The 18,989-nt window shown below is 40.1% G+C and overlaps 1 protein-coding gene and 1 pseudogene across 2 annotated transcripts in view; one reads left to right on the plus strand and one right to left on the minus strand.

Moving 5' to 3' along the window:
- Window positions 1-802: 802 nt before the first annotated feature.
- Window positions 803-18,989, plus strand: part of Gtdc1 (glycosyltransferase like domain containing 1) — a 401,908-nt gene continuing 383,721 nt past the window's right edge. For both annotated transcript variants that reach the window (XM_055600706.1, XM_055600707.1), the window contains exon 1: window positions 803-912. The gene's annotated coding sequence lies outside the window, so the exon portion shown is untranslated. The remainder of the gene's footprint in view (window positions 913-18,989) is intronic.
- Window positions 4,046-5,254, minus strand: LOC129671627 (60S ribosomal protein L4-like; annotated as a pseudogene).

Raw genomic sequence — 18,989 nt, forward strand, 5'->3', positions numbered from 1 at the left:
AGGAATTCTCATTTTCAGCTTTCTGCATTCACTCTTTTCTGTTTCCCAATTTGTGTAAAAGTGGACGGACAGATGGTTTATTAGGTCTTTAAAATGCTTGTGATACTGTTGTTCAATTCAAGAATGGTTTTAAGCTTTGGAGGTCCGCATAGAGTGTGGGCTTTGTCTAGAAGAGAAGATCATTTTCACTGTTCAATTTAAGGATAATAATGTTTACTCACATAACTTTGAGCAACTCTTGGATATAACTCCAAAGGCCTAATCAGTTTCTGTTGTTTTGGTATGCTTAACGCATTTCTGTACTACAGTCTGTTCCAAGTTGTAGCTTTAAAAATGAAGTTACCAGATAAAAGCATATACCTACCATTGCATGTTTTGCTTTTGCCTGAATCATTTAATCCACAACGTGATCTCAAGTACAAAGTCATTAATTCAGAATCACAGAAATGTGATATATCATACAGATCATATAAAATGAGACAAATACCTCATTTTACAGCGACCTTTAAGAGTTTCTTGGGCTCTTTCTGACTTTCAATTGCTCTGTAACTGTTCTTGCGATTAGGACTGCGAAGGTGTTATTACGAATACTCATGATGCATCTGAAGTTCATGTAATATCGACAACCCAAAAGGCCGCACATGACTTACGTAGACAGAAAAGCCGGCTTTGGCTAGCAAGAGATCTGCCAGGAGTGCCGAGGGAGGGAAAGCAGGACGTGCTGGCCAATACCCGCAGGAGGGTGGGCCCTGGCCAAGCGGGGTACCTGAGGCTTGGGCGCGCCCGGAAGGACTAGGGGAGGGGACCACAGGTGCCGGCTGGAAACCTGCCTGCGAACGCGCGACCCGGTGAGACCACACACCTCTGGCTAGGAAGAGGAGGCCGCAGCGCGGGCGGAGGCAGCGACCAGAGGTGTGAGAGCGTGCGGAAAAGCCGAAGGGGCGGCGGGGGCGCTGGCGTGACTGGAAAGCGTACGGGGTGGTGGTGGTGGGGACGGCCCGTGGGCGGCGAGCAGGTGCGAGAAGCCGCGCCGCACCGCGCCGCGCGGCCTCTGAGTCAGGGACTCCGCGTGGAGGCCGCCGGCCGGGAGGGGGCGGGGCCTCACGCTCGTGGGCGTGGCGAGGGGCGTGTCCGGCGCCCGACGCGTCCCAAGGCCGCGGGAGCCGCCGCGGGGCGGGGCTGCGGCCTCGGTGGCGGCCGCGGGGGAGGGGCCCGGCGTCAGCGCGTCGCCAGCTGGGCCGTCGGTGGCCTGGAGGGAGCCGTGGAGGAGGAGGAGGAGGAGGAGGAGGAGGAGGAGGAGGAGGAGGTGAGTCGCCTGGGCTGGGAAGCTGCGCTGGCCGCGGGAGGCGGGGAGCGCGGCCCCTCCCTCCCTTCCTCCCTCCCTCCCTCCTTCCCGCCCGGCGCCCGCCTCGCGGGGCCGCGCGGCGCGGAGTTCCCAGCGGGGCCCTCGGCGGCCGTAAGGAGACGGGGCGAGGAAGGCGGGGCCGGAGGCCGCGCTTCCCGGGCGCGAGCGCGGCCTCCTGCGGGCTCGCCCGGGCTGGCGCGCGGAGGTCCCCGGCGATGCGTTCCCCCGGCGCGGAGGCCGGGGCGGACCGAGGCCCGGCGCACGCCCGGCCGGCCTTCCCCGGGCGCTGGCGCGGCGTGGCCCAGGCCTGCGCCCTCCTAGTCGCGATCCCTGCGTCCCCACCGCGGGCGGCGATTCCCGACGTGTCGCTCTCCTTCTCCCGGCCCCCGCCTTAGAGGACTCGGCGTAGGCCTGAGGTTTCCGCAGGGTCCCGCCCGTCTCCGGACGTTCTTTGGCGAGGAAGGGTTCTAGGAGTTAATAATAAGTTTTTGCTGCGAACGGGACGACAGCAAAGTTGCATTAATGTATTAGTTTAACTCTCGGTGTCGCGGTAGGCAGTGCCTGCACCCCTCCTGCCACTCCGCGGGTCAAGAGCAACTTTTAGTCTTCTCAGAACCACGCCTCATTAGATAAGTAAGCTTTGAGATCCTGAAGTTAGTGCCTTGAGGCCCTGTGATGGGAAGTTCAAAGAGAAAGAGAAGGGCTTACGTTTTTATTTTTTTTTTGTTTTCCTTCTACCTGTATCACACAGTTTGGGGATGGAAAACGTGACCTTTCCACACGCGGTGGGTTGCTGTCCTCGGCCCTCTTGTGCCCCAGCTTGCCTGACTCAGTTGTTACCACCCCCGGAGTTGATTTTAAAGCTTACTCTAGCGGTCAGGTAAAGGAGCTCCTGGAAAAAAAGCAGTAGTAGAACTCAATAGAACTATTTTAGCCTGTTTTGCCTTAAGCTTTAAACCATGACAGGAGTTTCACGTAGGAACCCACACGCCAGTGATACATTGAATTTTAAATAGTGCGTTCCAGGTTTTGAGGTGGAATAGATTCTTCTCAGCTTCCACTGAGAGGAATTATATACTGTTGTCCTGATGGTCTTGTTCTGTATTTAATGAAGCAATTTAATATCGAGGGTCGGAGGAACACGTTTTGAATCAGGATACTTCGACAAACTTGAAAACCAATAGTAGGTGATACCCAAAGCTAATAATAATATATAACTTACTTACTTTTGTTCTGAAATCATGTTGATATTTTTACCTTATGAATCAGAGAATAGCAGGACTTTTTATTTGGAAGGGACCTCAGCAGTGTAATCCAGCTTCACTATTTTACAATTTCAAAAGATTTAGAAGTACTTTATTAAACATTTAACTAGATGAAACCTCATGGACACTCTTGTACCAAACTTGATCTTGATTTGGTCAACTCCTCAGCTCAACGCCCCAGCCTGTTGAGCAAAGTAAAATGCTTTCCTGAACTCTGGTCCTTTCTTTCTTGCTTATGTTATCCTAGAAATTGCCACGTAATCACTATTAAAAACAAAACAAACAAAAAAACCAACAAACATTCTTTTCTGCTATATGAGAATGATTTCTAATTTTGACACATTAGATACAAATTACTTGAAATTACCAAACTCTACTTACATCTCTCTGTTGAAGCATTTCTTTCTCCTGTAGTTTAAAAGTTTGAATTTAAGTAATTTAAAAATTATTCAGATTCAGCTTTTTTTTTTTTTTTTTTTTTGAGGCAGGGTCTTATATAGCCTATTCTGAAATTCAGTATATAGCTGAGGCCTGGCCTTGAACTCCTTGTCCTCATGCCTCCACTTTCTACCATGCCAGGATTCTATTAGTCATGTTCCTTTAAAAACATTTTTATTTTAATTTAAAAAATTACACGTGTGTATATGCATGTGACTGCAAATGTGTATGGGAGCCAGAGGTGTCAGGTCCCTTAGTACTGGGGTTGTGGGGATGCTGGGAACTGAACTTGGATGCTGTGTAAAAGGAATACACATTATTTTTTTTTTAAATTATTCTCTCATATGTTATATCCCAACTAGTTCCCATCCCTCCTCTCCTCTCATCCCCCCCCCCCCCCCATCCTCATTCACTCCCCCTCCATTTCTTGTCAGAAAAAGGCAGGCTTCCTGTGAATAGCAACTAAACATGAGATATTAAGTTGCAGTAAAACTTGGCACTTCCCTCATGGTAAGGCTGGACAAGGCAACCAAGTAGGAGGAAAAGGGTCCCAAAAGCAGGCAAATGAGTCAGAGACAGCCCTGCTCCCACTGTGCAGAGTTCCCCAAGAAGACCAAGCTACACAACTGTAAAACATACATGTAGAGGGTCTAGGTCACAGCCATGCAGTCTTCCTGGTAGTTGGTTCAGTCTCTGTGAACCCCTATGGGCCCAGGTTAGTTGATTCTGTGGGTTTTCTTGTGGTGTCCTTGACCCTTCTAACTCCTACAATCTTTCCCTCATCAACAGTATTTGTTTGGCTGTGGGTCTCTGCATCTGTTTCTATCAGTTGCTGGATGAAGCCTCCCTGATGACAACTGGGCTAGGCACCAATCTATGAGTGTAGCAGAATATCATTAGGAATCATTTGATTGATTTTAGTGTTTTCTTTGGTTAGGTTTTTATTCAAATTGACTTGTCTCTATTTGCTCTATGGAATGAAACAAATTTTAATAGTCTATGCAGCAGGCTTTTTTTCTTCTGCAGTAGGTTTCTTCTCAGCTGCTGGCTTCTTGGTTGGGGCAGCCTTCTTTCCTGCAGGCCTCTTCAGCTCCTTGACATCTGCAGGCTTCTTTTCTTTCTTGCCTTCCGCAGGCTTCTTCTCTGCACTCCTCTTCTCTGACTTGGCTGCCAGTGCTGCTGCTGCTGCTTCTAGTTTCTTCATGAGGAGTTTGTGATTTCTGGCCTGGCGAAGAATAGGTATTCTTGTGCATAGTCTTTTCCTAAGGGTTCAGCTTCAACATGATTCTCAGGTTCTTTGCTGGATTCTTCTTCAAGACTACGCTGAATCCTCTTGTGTGGTGCTTGGAGGGCTCTTTCAAGATTCTGCTACAGCTGTGTTCATCATCTTGTGCATGGGAAGGTTATAGTTACTCTTAAGGGAAGCAGCCTTACACCAAGTGCCATGCAACTCATCTAACTTCCGGAAAGCACTTTCAGTCCAAATATAGAAATGTCCCACATGCCCACCAGGAGCAAGTTTCAAATGTTCAGCTTGTTTACATTAAGCAGAGGAATACCGAGGATGTTTCTGAAGGCCTTGATGATACCATTATGTTCATTATAGATGATGCAGGGTCCCCTGCGCTGGATGTGTCCTCGGTTTCTCATTTTGCCCTTTGAGAGGCATAGACCTTTTTGATGTCATTCCAAGCTGTAAGTTTCTTAAGCTTCCCTCAAGAACAGCCTCCTTAGTCTTCTTGTAACGTTCAACCTTATCTTTAGCCACCAAAGGCAGCTCAGGAACTTCCTCAAAATGATGACTTTTAGACATTATCAACTCTGGTAAGACTGAGGCACTCAGAGCAGAACAGATGGCATATCATTTTTTTGGGTGGTGCCTATGACACCAGGTTTTGGTTGGTGCAAACTTGTGGCCCCCAGGACACATATTTCCAAAGACAACCTAGCCAGAATGGTGGCTCCTATCACCTTGAACTCTGGGAATTCGAGCCACATCTCTGGCAGTGCTCCAAGACTCAGCACTGGTCTGATGACCTGCTAATTGACTGCCTGCACAGGGCTGACTGTTGCTTTTCCTCAAGTTGGTGCGAGCTAAGTTCACACCATCCTGGCAGATTTGAACTCAGCTGGCAATGTGACATTCTTGTCAGAGAGGCTCCTCCTTTTCAGAGTACACTGATATAAGGGGATGGGCACAAGCCATGACAGGGAGACGAAAAGGCCATGCTCCTAATCAGACTGGCTGCTTCCACAGGAAAAGGTCTCCCCCCCCCCCCCAATTGTGTTTGGTTTTATCATGGGTTTCTGGGCATGCAGCCCCTAGGTCCTGGTTGTGTTAAGGGTGGGCTCCCACTCTTTGCATGCGTCTCAAGCTGGACCAGTCATTAGTTGGCCGCTCTCACAATTTGTGCACCTTTACCTCAGCACATCTTGTAGACAGGACAAATAATAGGCCAAAGATTTCATATTCTTTACTGATGAGCCAGTTCTCTTATCCCTGTCATTCATACTCTTGATTTAGGTAACCTATCTTTCTCTGAACATTGGTATATCAAGAGTTTTAGCGTATGAATCACTTTGATATTTAGTAGGAAGAGAAATCCAATACATGAATTGTAATCTAAATCATTATTTGCAGTATTACATTAAAAAGTAAATCCTAAAATGCAGGAACCCTTGAGGTCCTTGTTGGAGTGGGATGGGATTTTTACATGTCCTACAGCAGTGTTTTGGTGTAGACTTACTAAATATTTTTTGCTTCTTTGTCGTTTGGTAGGTGGTTTTTGAAAGATGGCCATGGTTTTAATCTGTATGGCTAGTGTCAAATGCAGTGGATACTCTGTAACTTTGGTCTTGCTGGTAGATGAGTGCCTGGAAGTACCAAATTGTGATTTTAGTAAACTTGAAATTACTAATTTTCTCCATTGTATTGAACCAGTACTGAAAAAGAATACCAAAGTATATAAATATTTTAGATAAATTGGGGAAAGAAGCATTAATTTTTTTCTTTAATGTCACTGAAAAATTTCTGAAGTAATGTGACATTTCTACTGGAAAAAAGTTTGATAACCAGAAATTGAGCAACGTCTAATTGTTACCATAGGCCATATTTTAAAGTTTTGGTTTCACTTTATAAGGATGTATTCTTCAGCCTGTAGAATGCATAAATAACATGATTTAGGAATTGGACTACTTTGTTATGTTCTCCTAGAATTTTAAATGATGTAGTGTGCTTTATGTTGGTGGTAATTACTAAAACACAACGAGTCTTATCTTTCTTTTATGTTTATACTTAGGTTTTTCTTGTTTGTATGTTAAAGCAAAACAAAATAGGAAACATTTCAAGATTTATTTTGCAAAGTGCTATCACTTTTTCCATTGAAAAACTGGTAGAATTTGGGCCCAGCAAATGCATAGCCAGGCCGGTTCCATAGAGTTATTACTATTTGAACATGTGAAGTGCTATACACTGATTCTCTCTCTGAACTACAATCTTTCTTTCTTTCTTTCTTTCTTTCTTTCTTTCTTTCTTTCTTTCTTTCTTTCTTTCTTTCACTACTGAGACTGTTACTGCAAACTTAAAGTAGAGGAGGATGGTGCTTAATTATATGAAGCAGTCACCGTGCATCTATCTATACTGGTAGGTTCTTCAGTACGCTCCAGTCTTCCTGGACTATCCACTTTTAGATCGGTCCCTTTTACACAGAAGGAAAATATACTCCCCACACCCTTGCCCCCAAATCTCTTTTGGTAGCAGCCAGAGTTATACCTTGATCATCCATTCTTCACAGAAATATGATATTATGCTATATATGCCCTTGACATATTTTCTGTGTGCATGTGAGAGTTTATTTTTAAACACATTTTCATCAGGAGCTGTACAGATGTATGATGTTTCTTACATACATCTCAAAGTATGTAAGAAACGTGCAGATATTTCAGTAAAGTCATAGAGGGAATTAAGTTACAGAATGATAGTTATTACGAAAACAGATTTTCCCTCCTTTTATGCAATTTAAGCTATTTGAACAAATGATAAACATTTTGAATATTTGTCTAAAAAGTAATCAGGGTTTCTTTTGTACCTCACCTTCTTTCTTCTCTTCCTCCCTCCCTTCTTCCCTGTCTTCCTCCCTCTCTTTTTTTCTTTTCAGAACCCTGTGGAACTAGAACATTCTCTTAGCTTAAGTATCTGGAACAGGTTGGCCAGGTCTTCTCTTCTCTGAACAGGAAATGGAGGCCTGTTTTTGTCTGCAGATAGTAGAGGTCTTGGCAGAACATGGATACTATGTGTGATACCATCTTCTAGATTCATTCTCATTGCACTGCCCTTTTGATACTGAAATGTGGATTCTTTGCCTGTTTCCACTTGAAACTTTTTTGAGGTTTGGCTTTTTGTATGCATCGGAAACTCTAGGACATCCAGGATTTATCTGTTCAAGACTCAGAACCCATTCCTGGCTAGCTTTTCTCTACCACCATGTCAATGGAGCCACAAATTATTTTTGTCCATTTTGAATGATGGCTAACTGTTTTTAAGTGTTTGATTTTTCTGCCCTATGGTCTCTCCGTTTTGATAAGGCTTCCTTTTGATAAGGTGTTCATTATACATTTCTGTAGCATGGTTATTTCCTGTCCTTTAGACTGTATATGTCAAGAGTGATACTGTATTTCTCATAGCAAGTTATTAATATTGGTTAAATACACATTCATTCTAATAGTAAGTTCTTATTAGTGTTGGGAAATGTCTATAGAAAATTCATAATACATTTAAGGAGTTTAGACATTTTATTGCCAACATTAGTACTTGGAAGTTTCATATTTTATGAAAAATGACTTCAGTCATCTTAGAAGCATTTACGTAAGGTGCAAAAATTTCGCTATGTTGAATTGTAAGACATTGCACATTTCAGTATGTTTTGAGTTTGATGAATATGTATATATTATTTTATATTTCTTACACATAGAAATTTTATGGCACTATAAAGAAGTGAGTTTAATGACCCCATTTTTGTTCATTAGTAATTATATACTAAAGAGCAAATTCTCATTACAAGGCCCTTAAATTACTGCCTATAAAAAGAGGGACCTCTTTGATTTTGTTCTCCATACAATTCTAGTTATTGTATTGAGGGAAGTCATCAAACTCTTTAGTAGTCTAAACCTTTAATTTGGTTTTAGAACAGCAGTCATGTATTGAACTCCAAAATTGCCATGTCTTTAACAAGTAATGCAAACGCTGTATTAAAAAGGTAATGACCATAACTTTTTTTGGAGGATTTCTTGTACTAATTTTTTAAAGAGGACATTTGAACTAAAAATTCCACAAAAGCCTAAATCTCATACATTTAATGATAGTGGAGTACATGTCTATGTGTAGAAGGAAAAGATGGCAATTTTTGTAGTGGTATCTTTAAGTGGACAATTTACTAATTATGTTGAGGTAAACATTTTACAACTCTAAAGGAAAACTTCAATTATCTGAATGAAATGAAGTATGTAAAATTGATTCAGATAAGTGGGGGAACTCTTTAAATGATGCATGCTAAGGGATATGACCTCAATCTTCACCCTCCTTTATGTTTGTCATTTGCTTTTCATGATTGCATTGCGATTCCTTTTGGTCACAATAGGAATCCTTGGTGGGCGAAGTAATATTGATCTGTAGTTTTTTTTTTTTTTTTTTTTTCCTTCAATTATCTCTTTCACAGAATCTGGAATCTGGAATGGTGTTCTGTACTATAAGTAATTGTTCTATACTGCCTTCTGCTTTAGAGGTATCACAGAGTCTTTTATTCTCTCAGCTTCCCTCCAAAGCTGTGGACTCTGAGACTATGATTGAATTGAGACTATGATTGAATTGAAATTAAACCACATTCCTCTCCAGTCACAGATGCTTATACTTCTTAAAAGTTGGGCTTTCATTGTTTTTAAAGATTTATTCATTATTTATACAATGTTCTGCCTGTACACCAGATCTTACCATAGATGTTTATGAGCCACCATGTGGTTGCTGGGAATTGAACTCAGGACCTTTGCAAGAACAGCAAGTGTTCTTAACCTTTGAGCCATCTCTCCAGCCCCCAAAAGTTGGGTTTTCAAGAAATAGATTGAACTGGATAAACTTTTAATTCCTTCCCTATCTCTTTTACAGCTATTTTGTAGTGTAAATTCTTCAAATGGAAACAAACTTCAGGACATGACTCCTGACCTTTGTATATTCTAACTTGAAATGGAAATTTTGCTGATTGATTGGAGTTTAGGAAAATTGCTTCTGTTGCAGTTGACTGAGGTTTGCAATATTCTTGGTTTTGAAAGCCTTTGTATAATTTGTCGATGACCCCTGTAACTGTGATGACATTATATTCTAAGCTTTTTTTTTTTAAAATGTAAACAACTCACATAAATGTGTGCTGACATTATATGAGTCAATTTACTTCATTATTTAATATTGCCTATAGGTGATCTCCTTTACTTGCAGCACCTAAGACCATACCTATTTTCAACATGTACTTTGTCAGTTATTGGTTTTTAAGATGCAAGTTGAGTCATATCTTGATTGATTTGGGCAGTGTGTGGTATCAGTAAGTACTGTATCAACTTTGTGAGCAATTGGTGAGTCATTGAGACTTTCTTTAATAGACCTGGATGTATGACCAAAGATTTTGGGTTTAAGAGTAAATTGAGACTGATTTTGATTTTTGTGTGATATAAGCAGTAGGCCTTGGGAAGAAGGTGGTATTTAACATATTTGAATTTCAGTTTTATCATGTTTAAAATGAATGTAACATCATGGTGCACTTAAAAAAAGTAATAATATAAAGAAAGCAATAATCTTTGATGTATTAATTCATACTGATATTTAAGTAGCATGAATTAATACACTGTTTAGTTTATACACTATTTTAAATGGAATTGTTTATCATTTGAAGATAGAGGTACTCAAGTAACTCAAAAACCTTTCTAAGTAGAGATCTTGTTAAGTTGACTTTAAAATTACAAAAGCATAAATTATCAGTCTATTTAAATACACATAATATACTGATTTGTGGTACAAAGGGGAGAATATATGGTTTTTATAGCTTAGATGTCCCCCAAAGGCTTAGCTTTCTAAAATGGTGCTATTAGCAGGGACTTTTAGAGGCAGGGCCCAATATTAAAAGGTATTAAATGTTACTGGGGGAATCATGAGACCCTGGTCTCATAATTTCTGTTTCCTGGCTTGAGATGTATTACCTCCAACTTGCTCTTTTACTGTGATGTGCTTCCCTTGCCAGAAGATTTCATAGTAAAGATAAATTATCAAGACTTAATTTGATATGCATAGTACTTGTTTCTGTCTGGATCTAAGGTATATTGGCAGCTGTTATTCTCACCTTGAACAAATGACTTCCTCTACCTCTAATCTAGATTTCTTCATCTGTGGCATAACAGCTGATGAAAAGAGATATGAGGATTAAATGAGATAATATTGGTACATGCTGAGTGCTGCTATTTGTATTACTATTAAGTTTCAGAACAAATAAGACCATTTTGAGTTAAAATCAAAACCATTAATGCAGATACGTGGTATGATCATTGTATATGGATATTTACCATGGATTTGGAGATGTCACCATACCATTTTTTACCAATGACTTCAAGCTATTCCCTATAGTTTTACTTGTTTGCTTAAGTTAGTAGTTCTAAAACTGGGCAGTGTTGGTGCACACATTTTTAAACCTAGCATGAGGCAGAGGCAAGCAGATCTCTGAGTTCTGAGGTCAGCCTTGTCTGCAAAGTGAGTTCCAGGACAGCCAAGGCTATACTTTGGAACCAACCAACCAACCAACCAACAAATAAACAATAAAGATAGTAGTTCTCAGAATGTTATATCTACTTGTCAGCCAGGTATCTTTTGCAGATGTGTGTGTGTTGAGAACCCACAAAATTAGAACGATTATGATAATAAAGCTCTTTGCCTTTTTGATCTGACATTTGTCTTGTGGTTTAAAAACAGAAGTGAGTAAATCTGTGGACATCTTTTTTTTATTTTTTTAAATTTTTAATTTTTTAATATATATTTTTTTAATTTTTAAATCATTTTATACATTCACTTGTATCCCAGCTGTAGCCCTCTCCTTCTTTCCCTCCCAATCCTCCCCTCCCTCCCTCATTTCCTCCCTGTCCCCTTCCGAATCCACTGAGAGGGGGTGTCCTCCTCTCCTTCCCTCTGGCCCTAGGTTATCAGGTATCTTCAGGATGGTTGCAATATTCTTATCTGTGGCCTAGCAAGGCTGTTCCTCCCTCAGGGGTGAGGGAAAGCTCATGAGTTCATGTCAGAAACAATTCCTGTCCCCCTTACTAGGGAATCCACTTGCATACTGAGCTACCATGGGCTATGTCTGAGCAGGGGTTGTAGGTTATATCCATGTATGGTCCTTGGTTGGATAAACAGTCTCATAGAAGACCCCTGTGCACAGATATATTTGGACCTTGTGGGGCTCCCTGTCCCCTCTAGGATATACTGATTCCTCCTTCCCTCATATGGTTCCCTACACTCTGCCTAAGGTTTGGTTATGGGTCTCAGCATCTGCTTTGATACACTGCTAGGTATCTGTGGACATCTTAATAGAAATTAAATGCTAGTGATACCAAACTGTACCAGTAATTGTATCTGTCTCATGATGTGTATTAAAAAAACACTGAAAACAGCAAATATCCAGCCAGCTTCACTTCAGAAGGAACTTGAGGAAGAAGCAACAATGAGTTTTTAAAATTTTAACTGATTAGTCTTTCTTTTAATATTTGCTGAGATAATATTGGAAGAATACAAAAGGCACTTCTGCTTTATATCCATTGTATGTTGCTTGTCTAGAGGGGGAAGAAAAAAACAAAACAAAACCCTTGTGCTTTTTTCTGAGTTGTCAGTAAAGCTAGCCACATTTTTTTAAAATATGAAATACTACTTCTACTTTAAAGAGTAAATAGAAAAGAAACTATGATGATTTATATTTAGTTACCTGTGAGTCATTTTCTTGAAAAAGATGTGTCACTTTAAAGGCAATAACTGTTAAGATTTGTTGCCAAAAAGGAAGCCCATTGGCTGCTCAGTTACCAAATGGGTGCCCCAGTAAGGGTTACAGGGGCTGTCTCTGACATGAACTCAGTGGCTGGCTCTTTGATCACCTCCCCCGGGGGTGTAGCCTTGCCAGGCCACACAGGAAGATGATGCAGCCAGTCCTGATGAGACCTATAAGCTAGGGTCAGATATAAGGGGAGGAGGTCCTCCCCTATCAGGGGACTAGGGCAAGGGCATAGGGGGAGAAGAGGGAGGGTGAGTGAGACTAGGAGGAGACAAAGGAGGGGCCTCAGAAGGGATACAAAGTGAAGAAATTATAATAAATAAGTATATAAATAAAATTAAATTTAAAAAAATCTGAGAAAAAGGTTTGTTGCCAAAGATACAAATTCAAATTTTTATATGAAAATTAAAATTTTAGAAAACCTTTGTCACCTGCTATGCTTTTCAATATTTGAAAAATTGTTTTGACAATACGGTAATACTAGTGAATGTTTGCTGCTGTATAATAAAAAGATTTGTGTCCTACAAACCAATAGTTTAAAAATGGGAACTGTTGGAAATAAGGCTGAAAAAAAAGTGTCTGGGTAGTTCTACCTCATAACTAGCCCTTAAGAAACTCCTGTTGCCATGCATGGTAGCACACACCTTTGATCCCATCACTTAGGGAGGCAGAGGAAGGCAGATCTCTCTGAGTTCAAGGCCAGCCAGATCTACAAAGTGAGTCCGGGACAGATAAGGCTACACAAAGAAACCCTGTTATTGGATTTCTGTGTCACCTTTGAAATAGGTAAGGTTCTTGCCTATTTAAAGATTGATATTTTTAAGATTGGTTCCACCCAAGTTACTGATTCAAGTTAATATAATAGTAATTTCACTTATGGTGTTTTTTCCTGATACCGTGTGTGTCATTGTGAGCTTTGACATGAGTTCATGTTCGAAGAGATGCAGATGCTCTGGGCCCTCCTTGGTAGGTGGAGATAGCACTTGGATGAAGCAGGCATAGAATCTTGGAAGAACTGCCAATAGTGGAGAGAAAAAAGGAAATGTAATATGTGCCATTTTGAGGCAGACACTACAAGTGTGAGATGTTTCAAAGTGAGTGTTCTTAGGGGGGAAGTACAACCATTGTATAGATTTTGATTTTGTTATAGTCTTGTGTTTGGTGTTTGTATGAACCGATCCTAATAACAGAAGAGCAGGCCATTTATGAAGGTTGAACTTGTAGGCCAAAAGTTTGAAGATTCAAAGAGAAGTAGTTAAGAGGAGTTGTTGAGGTTAGACGTTGAAATATTCGACTTGTAAAGGTGTAAAGGTTGTAAAGATGCCCACCGGGGAGAAAAACATGCCTTAGTGGTTGATAGAGAGAGCATGGGCACAGTGACAAACAGCATGCACATGAATACCAAAAAATGTTGGTCAGCTCTGAAAACAGTAGAGACCTCCATTACAGTTGGTGCAGTGTAGAACTGGGAGGGCTTGGGATGTGGGTGAGGCCATTATTGGAGACTTGATGCTGTTCTTGCCCAACATCAGTAAGTCCTTTGCTTAAGGAAAGCCAGAGCCAAGGGAAAGAGTAAAAGGAGTATAGCTGTCTACATTGGAGGGAAATATTTGTTAATTGGGTGGATGGGAAGTGAGGCAGGGAAATAGTTGATTCATTATTGTCACTTATCCAAGGTTACTAATACAGTACACCCTTGGTATCATAATGCCTACAACTAAAAACTTCTCTAGGCAAAGAGTTGGTAGACTTTTCTCTTTAAAGGATCCAGATGGTAAATATCTGGGGCTTGTGTAGCAATCATTGTAGCTCAATCAGTGCTGCTTGGGTTAAGAAAGCAGCTGGAGAGAAGTAGTGAAGTAGTGAAGGAACATGGCTGTCTTTTAGTAACATATTTTTGTGGAGACTGAAATTTGATTACATACTGTTTTCACTTGTCACAGAATATAAGCTAATTTTTTCTATTTAAAAATATAAAACCTATTTTTAAGGTCATAGCTATAGAAGAACAGGCATCAGTGTTGATTTTACTTTTGTGTTCTAGTTTGCTGACCTCTGTTTTAGGAAAAAGTGTCCTATCAGTTATGATGAAGAGAGCTTGGCAGCACTGAAATAGATAGTCCTCTAGGACAATGCTGTTAGTGATATTGTCTTGTAGGTGACACTGATGCTACAAATCCATTTAAGTGTTTAGATGTGACATCTGCAGCAGGTTCTAATCGTTCAGTTATGAGACAGACTGGAAACCTGACAAGGATTGTCACCTACTGTGCAGAGACAGCAAAAATACATAACAGAAATAGTTTGGGTGAGCTGCCTCCTGGGGCCAGTGATGTGCCATTAGACAAAGACAGCGAAAGAAGTTTGCTGTATCCATGGGGTGACTAGCTGAGTATGGCACAAGTACAGCATTAAGCCATACGATTCCAAAAACTTGATGACTACATAAAAATAAAAAGTGAAAAAAATGGGTAGTGGTAGTTAGTGTAGTTGAAGTAAATTTTATCTTTATTTGCAGAATGTATACTACATTATCATTTCATGATATATAGTAATTGCCTTAACAAATCTGACTTTAAAGATCCTGTTTTTATTCATGAAACTTACACAGTTATTACTTCTTAGGGTTGAATTCTAAAGGGAAACACAGTGGAATGACAGCTTTTTACTAGACTAGGTTAGTTCAAACACTATAATGGTTTTCTTTATTTTTATACATTTTAAATCAAATATAATTCTATCACTTCTCCCTTCTCTATTCTCCTTTCAGACTCTCCCAGATCTCGTTGTTTCAACCTTTCCCATGTCTTCCTAACTCTTAAATTGATAGCCTCTTTTTCTTTGCTAATTATTGTTACATACATACATACATACGTGTGTGTATGTGTATGTATTTATAAATCCTCAAAAACTAAAAATAAATCTACCATATGACCCAGCTATCCCATTCCTTGGCATGCATTACAGGATTTGACAACTGTTCACTGCCACCACTTTGCTAGACCAGCATGATTCCTTACTACATTCTAAAATCTCATCCCTATCCCACAGATATGTGTAGCTATCAACCCTAATCAAAGATTCCTCTTCTTAAAGTTAATGAAAAACCACAGTGGAACACTATGCAAACGCTTGAGGCACCCAGACATCACAACTCCTACAAAAGAGGGCCAGAAAGATTTTAAGAGCCAGGACACTAGGAAGTCTTCTGCGAATCCGTCTCTTCTAGAAATGCTGCATAAACAAAACTCAAACAATGACAGTGCCAGTAAACATGCTAACATGGAAGTGGAAAAATTCAATAGTCACTCCTACCACTAAACAAAGAACTGCTGGCAACAAATGACTGCTGAAAGAATGAGAATTAGCCTCCCAGAGATGAGCCCCTAGTTGGCTAGCCAATACAAAGTGGCCACCCCTGAAACCATACCCACACAAAACAACAAAAACAGAGTCATTAGTTTGTATTTATAAATGATTGCCAAATCCTGTGATATATGCCAAAGAGTGGTATAGTTGGGTCATATGGTAGATTTATTTTCAGTTCTTGAGGATTCTCTGTACTGATTCTAGAGTGGCTGTATCAGTTTGCGTTCCTGTCAACAATGAATGAGGGTTCCTCATTCTCCATGCCACACTAGTGTTTGTTGTCAGTTGTTTTGTTGATCTTAGTAGTTCTATGATCTCAAACTTGTTTTAGTTTGCATTTCCCTAATTGCTAACCCTTTTTGAGATGTTTCTTAGTGCTTTTATTTCTTCTGTTGGGAACTGTGTTTAGATTCCTAGCCAATTTTTAGTTGGGTCATTTGTTTCCTTGAGTTTTTGAAGTGTTTGTATATTCTGGATATTCTTCTTCTGTGGAATTATATAGCTAACAAATTCTCTTCTGTTATGTGGCTTTCCTTTTCATTCAGTTGATCATTTCCTTATCTGTACAGAAGCTGTAATGAGGTCCCACTTATTGATTGTTGACTTTAATTCCTGAGCAAATGTAGTCCTATTCAGAAAGTTTTGCCCTACACCTAAATCTTGTAGGAAACTGACCTTTTCTTTTTTTCTTTCCTTTATTTTTTTTTTTAATTTATCAGTTTTAGTATTTGAAGTTTCACATTGAGTCTTTGGTCCACATGCATCTAATTTTTGTTCAGGGTGATAGATACAGATCCACTTTCATTCTTTTGCATGTAAACATAAGCTTTTTTTAAAGCATCATTTGTTAAAGATATTATCTGTTCTCCAGTAAGCACTACAATTTTTTTTTCATATAAGTTTTACTTTGGATTTTTGAGTATACGTTGTCATGTACTTTAGATAAAGTATATTTGTATTTGCAAAAAGTTACAAGTTTTCTATGAAAATATCTCTGAACGGTGGCTGCATGCACAGGGCCTCCACGTTCTGGGTCAGATGGAGGCCCAGAGCTGAGAGAAGTGGACACATTTTCTCATCTGAAATCCAGAAACTATTTCCAATTGATAAACACTTGCAAATGAAAAAATGTCCTCACTGGGGATACAGACCACTCTCAAGACAGGTCCCATGCCTAGCAATAGATAGCCAACACAAAGAGAAGTTAATGGCATCTTTGGAAGTTCTTTGTTTTATAATATTTTGACAGGGCATTCTTTTTTAAACCTCATAGGTCCTTTCTCTATATATGATGGCTTCCAGTTTTGTGTTTTTATGGGATTCCTGTGTATGTGCACATGTCCCTGTGTCTATATGTGTTTCTTATGCTTTTTTAAAATAATTTTTATTTTTTATACTAATTACAGGTTATTTACTTTATATCCCAGCTGTAGCGCCCTCCTTTATTCCCTCCCAATCCCACCCTCCCTCCGTCATCTCCCTGCTCCTCTCTAAGTCCACTGATAGGGGAGGTCCTCCTCCCCTTCCATCTGACCCTAGTTTATCAGGTCTCATCAGGACTGGCTGCAATGTCCTCCTCTGTGGCCTAGCAAGGCTGCTTCTCCTTCGGGAGGGAGGAGGTCAAAGAGCCAGCCACTGAGTTCATGTCAGAAACAGTTCCTCTTCCTCTTACTAGGGAAGTCCACTTGGATGCTGAGCTGCCATGGGCTACATCTGAGCAGGGATTTTATGTTAAATCCATGCATGGTCCTTGGTTGGAGAATCAGTTTCAGAAAAGACACCTGTGCCCAGATATATTTGGTCCTTGTGGCACTCCCGTCCTCTCCAGGTCATACTAACTCCCCCTTCTTTCATATGATTCCCTGCACTCTGCCAAAAGTTTGGTTATGAGTCTCAGCATCTGCTTTGATACACTGCTAGGTAGAGTCTTTCAGAGGCCCTCTATGGTAGACTCCTGTCCTGTTTCTTGTTTTCTCCTACTTCCAATGTCCCTCTCATTTGTCTTTCTAAGTGAGGATTGATCATTTTACCTGGGAACCTCTTCTTGTTTATCTTCTTTAGGTGTACAGATTTTAGTATGTTTGTCGTATTTTATAGGTCTAGTATCCAATTTTAAGTGAGTATATACTGTGTGTGTCTTTCTGCTTCTGGGATACCTCACTCAGGATGATCTTTTCTAGATCCCACCATTTGCCTGCAAATTTCATGATTTCCTTGTTTAATTGCTTAGTAGTATTCCATTGTGTAAAAGTACCAAAATTTCTGTATCCATTCCTCCATTGATGGATATCTGGGTTGTTTCCAGGTTCTGGCACCATATCTGAGAGGTTTCTATGCTTTTTATTTGGTTCTTTTTCTTCTGTTTTTTGTTTGTTTTGTCTGGTCACCATTTGTTTATTTTGTTTTATTTTATACTATTCTTCAGATCCCTGTTTATTTTCTAAGGAGAGACAGAAGGATGTGGATGGTAATGAGAAGAGCTTTGATTTAGGAGTGGGTGGGGGAGGGGGAGAATATATTGTATGAAAAAAAGGTCTATTCTCAATACAATAAAAATGGCAAAAAAGTCCCAAGTAGACTCAGGGCTAATAAATAGAGAATATTACTGTACTATGTTAGGATGCAAGAGTAGTTGAAGTCATAAATTCTTTCAGTACCTTTAACTAAATTTACCTGAAATGATTTAGCAAGCAGTTTAGGTTAGAGTAAACTTAATGTCTCTTTAACAAGAGGTATTGAATTGCAATATGCTGTAAGAAAATTGACAGTCCAATTTTCTTACAATACAACAATGTATTTCTTAATCAGATCAATTTTTAGCTGAAGTCTCTGCAATTGGTATACATCATTATATCATTAGTAGAGTGCTTGAAACTAATATTGGGAGACAGAATGAGTGGATTCTCCAAAAGTGAAACTCACTTTCCCTCTTAGTGAATTATCATCATTTTTTCTTAGCATTCAACAAAACTCTGATAACTTCAGTAATAAAGTATACATTTTAAAAAATTAATTAATTTCCTGTTTTCTTCTGGCTTTCAGAGGCCCTCTGTAGCAGGTTCCGAGGTTGTTTCCTATTTTCTTTTTCTTCTGATGTCCATCCTCTTTGCCTTTCAGGATGGGGATTGAACATTTTAGTTAGGGTCCTCTCTTTTGCTTAGTTTGTTTAGATGTACAGATTTTAGTGGGTTTATTCTATATTGTATGTTTATATGAGTGAGTATATACCATGCATGTCTTTTTGCTTCTGGGACAACTCACTCAGGATGATCCTTTCCAGGTCCCACCATTTACCTGCAAATTTCATGATCTCCTTATTTTTCATTGCTGAGTAATACTCCATTGTATTGATGTACCACAGTTTCTGCATCCATTCTTCAGTTGAGGGGCATCTGGGTTGTTTCCAGCTTCTGGCTATTACAAATAAAGCTGCTACAAACATGGTTGAGCAAATGTCCTTTTTGTGTACTTGAGCCTCTTTTGGGTATATGCCTAGGAGTGGTA

The sequence above is a fragment of the Psammomys obesus genome, unplaced genomic scaffold (genome assembly GCF_907164565.1).
Source record: "Psammomys obesus unplaced genomic scaffold, mPsaObe1.curated_primary_1811, whole genome shotgun sequence".
Taxonomy (NCBI): Eukaryota; Metazoa; Chordata; class Mammalia; order Rodentia; family Muridae; genus Psammomys; species Psammomys obesus.